The sequence below is a fragment of the Rhea americana genome, unplaced genomic scaffold (genome assembly GCF_003343005.1).
Source record: "Rhea americana isolate MKP2758 unplaced genomic scaffold, rheAme1 scaffold_189, whole genome shotgun sequence".
In the NCBI taxonomy this organism is placed as follows: domain Eukaryota; kingdom Metazoa; phylum Chordata; class Aves; order Rheiformes; family Rheidae; genus Rhea; species Rhea americana.
In genome coordinates this window covers 1,034,551-1,043,930 of record NW_028186027.1, presented here as the reverse complement: position 1 = coordinate 1,043,930, position 9,380 = coordinate 1,034,551, and the positions used below count along the sequence as shown (strand labels likewise).

The 9,380-nt window shown below is 53.9% G+C and overlaps 1 protein-coding gene across 1 annotated transcript in view; it reads left to right on the top strand.

The window, feature by feature from the left end:
* Window positions 1-4,011: 4,011 nt before the first annotated feature.
* The window catches only part of FKBP5 (FKBP prolyl isomerase 5), a 32,746-nt gene continuing 27,377 nt past the window's right edge, over window positions 4,012-9,380 (top strand). Inside the window, exon 1 of the mRNA XM_085302245.1 lies at window positions 4,012-4,092. The gene's annotated coding sequence lies outside the window, so the exon portion shown is untranslated. The remainder of the gene's footprint in view (window positions 4,093-9,380) is intronic.

Sequence of the window (9,380 nt, the reverse complement as noted above, 5' to 3'; positions counted from 1 at the left end):
GGGGTGGGGGGAAGGCAGCCGTAGCGCTAGCCCGAACTACGCTCGCGTCAGCGGGCGAGATCCTCCCCGTCCCCGCTGCAAAAATCCCCTCCCGGCTCCAAAGGAGCCCCGGGGTGTGTTTCCCGCGGGAGCGCGCAGCGCCGRCGGGAGCATCCCGGCGCCCCCGGCCGTGCCGGACCCCGCCGCCCCGGAGGAGGTTGGTACAGTTTGTTACGTCCAGGCCGGAATGTACTTTGTGTTAAAAGTGGCCCGAGTCCAGCTCTCCAAAGCCGAGTTTTATTTATACGCCGCGCTCCGGCCCCGCTGCATCCTGCCGTCGCTCGCTCGCTCGGGGTTTTATCTCCGCCGGGGCCGGATGCTCCCCGGGGCCCATCCGCAGCGCCCGGTCCTGGGGGGGGGGAGCCTTGCACCCTGCTCTCCCGCCTGCCATGAATTTATATTTTGTTTATTTACTTATTTATCTGTAAGTCTTTCCCAGGGGCGAGGTAATCCAGGAAAACATTCGCCTCCTTTCAGCYGGTAAAAGCATCCGTGGCGGGAGGTGGCTCAAAGGCAGCGGAGAGCCTGGGTCACTCCGGCACCGGGGGGGGGGGGGATTTTGGGGGCTGCACCCCGCTCCGGCCCGCCGGATTAGCCCCCCGGAGCGATCGATTTAACTCGGAGCACAAGGACGGCCGCCAAGAGAGAGAAAAAAGAAAGAAAAAAAAAAAATAACCCAAAAAACCCTCCTGCAACCTATTTCCTTTGATCTCCCACGTGCTGGAGAGATTCGCCGATGCGGCTTTCAGATTGGAAGCCRGGCGGGAGGGACTTCTTCTCCCTCCTCGCGCTCTCTCAAGTGCTCAAAGCAGATGAACTCGGGTTATTTTTAGAAAAAAGGCCCCGGGTGAATAAAAATATCCCCCGGGCCGCGTTCGGCGCCCCGCACTCTCCGGGTGCAGCCGGGCGCCCGCCGCCCGCGGGGAGGATCCCGAGGGGCTTTTCGGGCAGGACGGAGCGGGTCAAGGCGCTGGGCAGGACATTTGCAGCCAGCTGGATGGCTGGGGGGAACAACCCGTCCCCCTGGCAGCGGCAGCAAAGCCTTGGGAGATTATTTATGGTTTTTCTGGCTCCGGAGGAGCAGGTTTCCTCCAAGCTTGTGTTACAAGCCCCGGCGGATGGGCGATAGGGTGGCTGCCGGCCGTGGGGTGCGTTCGGGACCCCCAAATGGTGCATGGGGGGGGGATAAAGCATTTTGCAAGCCACCTTGCAAGAGCTTCACCTCGGCCGTGGCTCCTGCACAGCCCTGATGGTTTTGTTTTGCAGAGCGTTTTTCTGCCCGGCAGCTCCTGGAGCACCCCGGCTCGCTCCAGCAYCCCCCGAGCGCTTATTGCCGCAGCATCCACATGCTGCACGGCTAAAATGCTCCATGGATAAAACGCACCATGGATAAGATGCTCCAAGGATAAAATGCTCCACGGATGAAATATCCCATGGATAAAATGCTCCATGGGTAAATGCCGCATGGAATAAAATGCTCCATGGCTAAAATGTGCCAAGGACAAATGAGCTAAGGATAAAACGCTCCAAGGATAAAACGCTCCTGCACACCTGCGGCGATGCAAAGCCCATCCCCTCACCCCGGGAGCGAATGCACGTTCCCATCCCGGTTCGCTCGTCCAAAAGCCGCCGCTTTTGCATCAGGAGCGCTCAAAACTGCAGCAGGCTCCCAAGCATCGAAGGTCCCATCCGGCCCGGCCCGGAGCCGCTCAGGCCGTCACCGGGGCGTCGGGGCCCCGCGCGCCTCCCCGCAGCGCCCGCTCGGCCCCGGCGCCGCCGCTCGGGGCGGCCCAAGAAAAACAAGCGCCGCGAGGCTCCTGTTTTGCCGGGAATTGAAGCGCGGCAGCACCGGGCCGCGGCGGCCGGGGCCGCGGCGGTCTTGCATAACGCCTGGGCTGCCGTACCCGGGCGCTGGAGGGTGAAGCGAGGACAGAGCGGCTGCCTTCGCCGTGAATTTCCTGGCGTTTGGAAGTTTACGTCAGGCTCACCGCTTTAATGTGTGCATATGTAGTGATTTTTTTTTTTTAATTTGAATTTCCTTTTTAATGCAGCTGCAAAATTAGGGAGGGGGGAGACTGGGTTTGCAGCAGCGCCTCTGCACCGGCTGCAAGGCAGGCAGGAGCGTCACGGGGACCCGAGGGGTCTCTTAAAAAAATAAAAAACATTTGCCAAGATTTTAGCTTCTTCTTCTTTTTCTTTTCTTTTTTTTATGTCTAGACAAACAAATTGACCATTTTTGTGGTGCAAGGGCAAACCAGGGCACCCCCCCCCACACCGAAAGCGGCTGCCTGGGGCGCTTTTTCCAGGCTTTGGCGTTACCCACCAGGCCTGCACAGAGCGAAGCGGCCGGTCTGGGGACTGCGTGTTTGCAAAGCCACAACATTTATTTGGTAAGTGGAAATTTAAAGCGCTCCGAGGCTGGGCCGGAAATGTTTAAAAGCAGATCTCCGAATCCTGCTGCTGGGTYGCTGCCTCGTGTTCCTGAAAGTGCAAGATTCCCCTGTGTTATTTGACACTGATGCTGTCAGGAAAATAAATCTTCCCTCCTTTCCCCCCCCCCCCTTTTTTTTTAATTTTTTTTTAAGCGGGCTTTAATTTGAACTCCCTGTTTTCAGTAAATGCCATCAGTGTCTAAATTACAGCTGGAAAAAAAAATCTAATTCAGCATCAAAGAACAGACCTGCAAGAAAACATCTATAAAACTAGCAATCCATTCAGCCCATCCCTGCGGAGTTTATTGGATCAACACGTGGGAAACGGGGAGCAGGACGGGAGTGGCGGACACGGGGTCAAATGCCAGCCTAGGAAAAGCGAACACTCTGCAAACCACAGCTGGTTTCTTTGCCCGTCTCAGCTCAGCCGCTGCAAGTAGCCGAAGGCCCAGAAGCAGCGATAGGATATTCGTTCAAAACGTTATTTTATTTTTCCTAATCTCAAGGGGTATTTTGACGCCGCTCTTAGCAAAAATCTTATCTGCTTCAAGCCGAATGGTAACATTTTTGGCTTGTTCCAACAGTCGATGTGCCCTTGAAAAGAGTGCCTTTCTGTCACTAGCTTTTAGATATTAGAGCAAGTTTAATTTTCTAGTGTAGTATTACTCTTAATAACCCCCAGGGCAATGCACGGGCCTGCTAGATCCTCGGGACAGGGCTGGGGTTCCTGGGGGACACTGCAAGGGACCAAGGTGTTCCCTGGGGTGCTGCAATACCCCTGAGGCATTGCATGGGGGTGGTTGATCCTAGGGGCAATGGATGGGGCCAGGATCCCCCGGGGGCCATTGCACGGGGCTGGGACTCCCCCACACACATCCAAGGCATTGCACAGAGCTGCCCCCAGTGCTGGGGTGCTGCATGGGATCAGGGTAACCCTGAAACATTGCTTTGGGCCCCGGTGCCCCGGGGGAATTTGAACGGAGCCCCACTGGGGCATTGCATGGAGCTGGGCCCCCTCCCGGAGCATTGCCCAGCTCCCTAGGGCATTGCACGGACCTGGACCCCCCCCCAGGGCACTGCATGAAGCCCCTCGGGGCATTGCACTGGGGTTGGACACCCTCCCTGAGGCACTGCCCCCCCCCGGGGCATTGCACAGGGCTGGACCCCCCCCCCCGGGGCATGCCCCGGGCCCCCCCGGGGCATTGCACGGGGGCGCCACCCCCGAGCAGTGCACGGCCCCCCCCCCCCGGGGCACTGCCCGCCCCCGGCCCCGCGCGGGCCGCACGGCGCTGGGGCCGCTCCGGCTTCGCCGCCGCTGCCCCAGCAAGTGCGCGGGGCGGGGCGGGGCGGGGCGTGGAGGCAGGGGGCGGGGCGTGGAGGCAGGGGGCGGGGCAGCGCGTGGGAGAGGGCGGGGGAACCTGCTTCATTTGCATACCGCCACCACTCGAGCCAATGAGAAACCGCTACGGGAGCTGTCTGCCGAGACGGGCAGTCGAGGCGACCAATGGGACACGGGAGAGGGGGCGGGGCGCAGCGGCCGGGGAGACTCGGGCCGGCGCGAGCGCGCGGTGCCACTCGGAGCCGGGCGGCGCGGCGGAGCGTGAGCGGCACCGGGGGGCAGGTAGGGCCGGAGGCCCGTGGGGGGCCTGGGGGCTCCCTAAGGCTCCGCGTGGCGCTAGGAGGGGGCGATGTGGGCTCCGCGTGGGGCTGGCGCTGCCCCGTGTGGGTCTCTGTGGGACGGTGCGTGGGCCTGGGGGAGCCCCTGTGGGGCTGGGGGGGCCCTATATAGGGCTTGTAGGGGGGCCTGTATGGGGCTGGGGGGTGGCTATATGGCCCTGTATGGGTCTGAGGTGGTGGTGGTGGAGGGCTGTATGGTCCTCTATGGGTCTGGGCTTGTGGGGAGGCATGCCCGTATGGGTCTGCATGGGGCTAGAAGGAGGGGGGAACCCGTACGGGTCTGCATGGGGCTGGGGGGGCATGCCCATATGGGTCTGCATGGGGCTAGGAGAGACCCACACGTGTTTGCAGCTCCCTGGGACCGGGAGGTCCCCTGTGGGGCTGAGGGGGTCTGCGTGGGGCTGGGGCCCGCGCAGGAGGGTTCTCCGTGGGGCTGGGGGAGCCGGGCCCCAAGGCCGCTCTCTGAGGCTGCGGGCGCTGGCGGCCTTGCCCCGCTTTATCGCCGGTGCTTAGCAAAAAAGTTTGATTTTCTTCTTTGCCCCCTTCCCCCCCCCGCAAAGTGAAATTCCACTTGTTTCCAAAATCGTGCAGCGTCTTTGCGCCGAGCGACTGCCAGTCGCCCGCTTTTGCTGTGGGCGACCTGGTGTCTTTGGTCACTGTGTTGTTCTGTAAAACGCACGAAAACCGGAGTCAGGGTCCCCTAGCTTGTGATAACGGGGTGGTGCCTAAGGGAGGTTGTTGGAGTAGTGAAAGCACACGGTTGTCATAAAATGAGGTTTCTGTGCCTGGTTACTACTGTTTTTCTCTGATGACATCTGCCAAAAATACTGTATAGGGTGCAAACACAAATACGTAGCTTCATTTGGAGCAATTACAGCAGATTGCCCAAGGTAAATGGGATTTTTTGTTGATTTTTTTTTTTTCCTCCAAGCTCCCACTCCCCCCCCCACAGTAGGCAGAATATTTCAAAGCTACTATTTTCTAGTGCGTAAATGCATATTCAGATCAGTGTGTTGTCACAAAAGAGTATTTTACACGATGAGCTGGAAGAGCTTTGGAAGGATAAACTCATCGGTCATGCATCGCGTCTCTGCTTGGTGAGCTCCGGTCGAGGCTCCGGCGCTGCAGTCAAGTTTCTGTCTTCGCTGTGAAATTGTGCGTGTTAAACAAACAGGGCTTTGCTACGGTCGGTTAATACTGCAGATGAGGCTGGTGAGCTGCTGTTCTGTGGAATTTCCTTCCATCAGACAAGTGGATTGAATTTAAGTATACATCTAAAGACTGATCCCCTCCTCCCTGCCCTCCCCCCCTCCCCAGAGCCCCCCAGGAGYTGATACCTTAGTATTTTAAAGGTAATGTTTGTTTAAACGATTGCTTTCTGTAACGAGCTGTTAGGCTGGATTCAGGACATCTGTTGGGGGACCAAATCTGCTAGAAACTGGGATTACAAGTAAAAAAGTGGAAAGCACAAATTGTTCTTTCCTGCAAAATGTGTCGGAGCCACGTTGCTTCTCCTCCTTCCTCACTCTGCCCCGTGAATACGCTTAAGGGGAAGAAAGTAAATTAAATCCGTTAGATGGAACTTTTATCTGGATTTTATCAGCAGTTTTCACAGAGGTGTGATAGGTTTTGACTGAATTAATGCATTTTTAATCAGGACATTAACCGAGGATTTGCTTTCAATTTTGATTGAAACTGTTGAACGTTGTAGTTTGTGATCTGTAACRCGTAGATTTTTATTTCCAACTTTGTGTTGGATTAATGGGATAAAACTGCTTGAGGGGATGTAAACTCCAGCGGGGCGGAGGAAATGYTTGCCACAGTTTGTAAGGGGTTAACAAGGAGTAATGGGGTTGAGCGAAAATAACTTTTCTGCAGTGCTAAGAGTTTTACAGAGCAAAGACGTAATGCTAGTCCTCGGCCCTGCAGAGTAACGGTATATAGGACGTGATGGATGAGGACAGTAACGTCTGAGAAGCCGGAGGACGAAGGCAGGAAAAGGATGACATGTTACGATAAAACTGCACGTTCGGGGCAGCTGCAGGTAATGCTGTGCTATGCAGCGTGCTCGCGAAAGGAGCGGAGCCTTTCTGCGGCGAGGGGAGAAGCGTCGCTGGTACGGRGGAAACCAGGGAGCGATCTGCTCTCCTTCCTGCTCCCGAATCGTGTTATTTAGAGGAAATAACTTAAACGCCCCATCTCATGATTATCTGTGAAACAGGGATCAGCATCCAGTTTGCTGGGATTCTCACGACAGTAAGTTGAACCAAGAATTTTGTTTGGCCGGGCAAATTTGTAAAACCCCTTTTACAACCTCCCCCTCCCCGTTTTTGGCTCTTCTCTCTTTGCAAYGCTGCAAAGCACCTAACGCTTTGCGTCCCGAGGAGGACGTGCGCCCCGAAGCAGGCGGGGGCACGCAGCAGTAGGGGGGAACRGGGTGAAAAAGGACGGCCGCGGAGGTGCGGGCTGCTCTCCTAGCAGGAGAGGAAAGGTGCAGGGCATCGGGAAGCAGCCGCTCGCGCGGGGAGCAGGGATAATCGCGCAGGAGGGATTTTTAGGAGCACCTTCATCGGAGCAGCGTTGGAGGAAGGCTACAGGATGGGCTCTGGACGAGTTGAGCAAGCAGCGCTCGGACTAGGGAAAATGTGCGATGGCATGGAAAAAAAAAAAAGCAGATTTCTGCAGAAYTGGTGCAGAAGTTATCGCTTCTGCTGAAACTCTTTGCAGGGGGGAAGGGGGAAATCGCACGTGACCTGCTGTGGTTTTGGGCAGAAGGGACAAAGAAGAGCAAGCAGCAAACGGGAACGAGAGGACGCGTGTGCAGGGGGAAGGTGGCGGCGGCTGAGGTCTCTGCAGCGTGTGCGTGAGCGGGTCCTGGTTGCTGGAGGGGGGGGGCTGGGAAGCCCCTTGGGGGTGCATACCCCAAACCTAGCAGTGGAGGGGATTTGGAAAGACGGGGGCTGCCAGCCTTAGCGGAGCAGAGGCATCTGCTGAGCATGGCCAGAAGTCGAGGCATTGCTTTCTCCGTGGAGAAATGCATAAAAAAAAAGATGATTTGGCCGGAGGGGGTGGTGGTGGAATTATCGCTGACTTTTCCCTAAGTCTTTTGGATACCACCTAGCACTGCCTGTGCACAGCAGCCTGTGAAATAYAGAGCAACTGCCTTCCTCCCCTTTTTATTTCCTTTTAAACTCAGGACAGGGAATTCCAGCTTCCCTGGTCTGCGCGGTACATATTTGAATTATTTCARGGTCCTTTCCCAGTGCTATGAGTCTCTTTCCCACTGAGATGAGCTAAAAAATAAGGACAATTCCCAAGGGGGGGGGGAGAATCTTTTAAGCTGAAGAAAACTAAACCGGGTGAATACGGGCTGCCAGCAAGGAGATTTCTAGAAAGCCTGAACCAAACTCTATTGTTCAAGAACATCAGCACCTTGCTGTGTGATTAGGTGGGTTTTAATTACAGGCTTGCAAAAGACTCTGTGTACAWGGCAGGCTGAGAAGGAGAAAGTTTGCTGTAAAGCTTCATTTAAGATATTCAGTATTAAGATTTCTGTCAATCTTGCAAGTCATCTGGTTACAGCTCCTTGTGTTGATGTTCCTTGCTGTGAAGAGAAAGTACTTTAATAAAGTACTTGGAGAATAATTAACTCTGTTGGGTGAGGTTAGGGAGAAAGAGCTGTATTTTGTTAACACTTTTACCTAAATGAGATTTTTTTTTTTTTTTAAGTGCTGTCAGTGGACCTGGGTGTTTTATGGCAACTGGACTTTGAGCTGTGTGCTAGAAATTATTCCATTTGCTTCCGAGCTAAACTCTTCCAGAAATGTCTCGTGGAGCATATTTCTGTGTTTTGTTGACATGATTTTATAAATGTGTGGCAGAGACCGAAATCTGAATGGGGCTGGGTGGTTGCTGCTGCGTGGGGATGCGGCCGTCGGGAGGAGGAAAGGCAGATAAACATGTTTCAAAAGCATCCCTGGTGGTTGCACAACTTGGTGTGTAAATCTTTAATCTCCTGCTCCGTGGATCCCTTGGTCAGTGTTTGGAAAAACAGCTTCAAACGCTATCCAGAAAGGAGCAGGCACGATTTAAAATTGCAATCCCTGGGAATAATTTACCAGCAGTGCGACGGGACAGCTATTATTTACTTGCAATTGGCTTCACACTTAGCAGCTCTCTGTGCTTTTTTTTTTCCCCTCACTATAACATTTATACACCGGATTACTCTAATGTAAAATAATAGCTTTAAGGGCTGCCTCTGACTTTAGTTATGTGCACAGGGCTGCAGTGAAGTTGGGGAAAAAAAAAAAAAATACTCCGGCGGCTGCGAACCGCCCTAGAGCGAGTGGCTGTTCGGATGCGCGCTGGTGTGGGAACGTTTCGGAAGGAGCTGGGGAGGAGGGCTTTGGAAAACCTTTTTTTTTTTAATTATTTTTTTTCAAGAGCAGGCTGTTATTTAAATTGGGCCATAACGGCTTTTCCTGGCCAAAGCTTTGTGCGTTTATACCTGCCTCTTGAGGGAGCTGCAGAGCTCTAACCTCTATTTCATTCACACCAGTGGGAAATAATAAATCACTTAGCTAGGTTTTTATTTTTAATGCTATATAGTTGTGAGTGTCAAGAATTGGTTGTGAGTGTTGTAATGTATGAGTTGCTAGTATAAATTAAGTTTGTCGTATAGCTGCCGAGCTTTTTCCATAATCAGTAATTGTGGTCAAAATGAGTATTTCTGCTTTGCAAATGACTGTGTTTGGAAAGTGGGGAAAATAGTGAAGTAGTAGAGTAACCATCAACAGCTAAGAGGTGGGTTGATGAGAGACTGCAATTAAATCATCTCCTGGCTGAGATGTTCTGTGTTCACAAAGAGTATTATTGCTTTTAGAAAACGAGCCTAATTAAATTATTCCCATTTCAAGTATTTTTGATTTATGTTCAATTTTGTCATTTACTTAAGTAAAACCAACTTTAGGAAGCCCGTCTCTCTTTTTTTTTTTTGCAAATAGCGTGCGTGGTTGCTGCCTCGGTCCCGGTGAGAAGGGTTCCCGGGACGCAGGGCTCGGAGCGCGGTTGTGGAGGTCTCGGCTAATRGTCCTAGCAGGTACCTTCCCGCTGGCTCTTATTTGCAGATCGGAAGGGAAAAAACGAACTCACTTGCTTTTTCCAGCTCTGGATCTTAACTCTGAATGAGCTGCGCTCTGAAGAGAGCTGGTTTAATGGGAAGAAAAGCGAGGG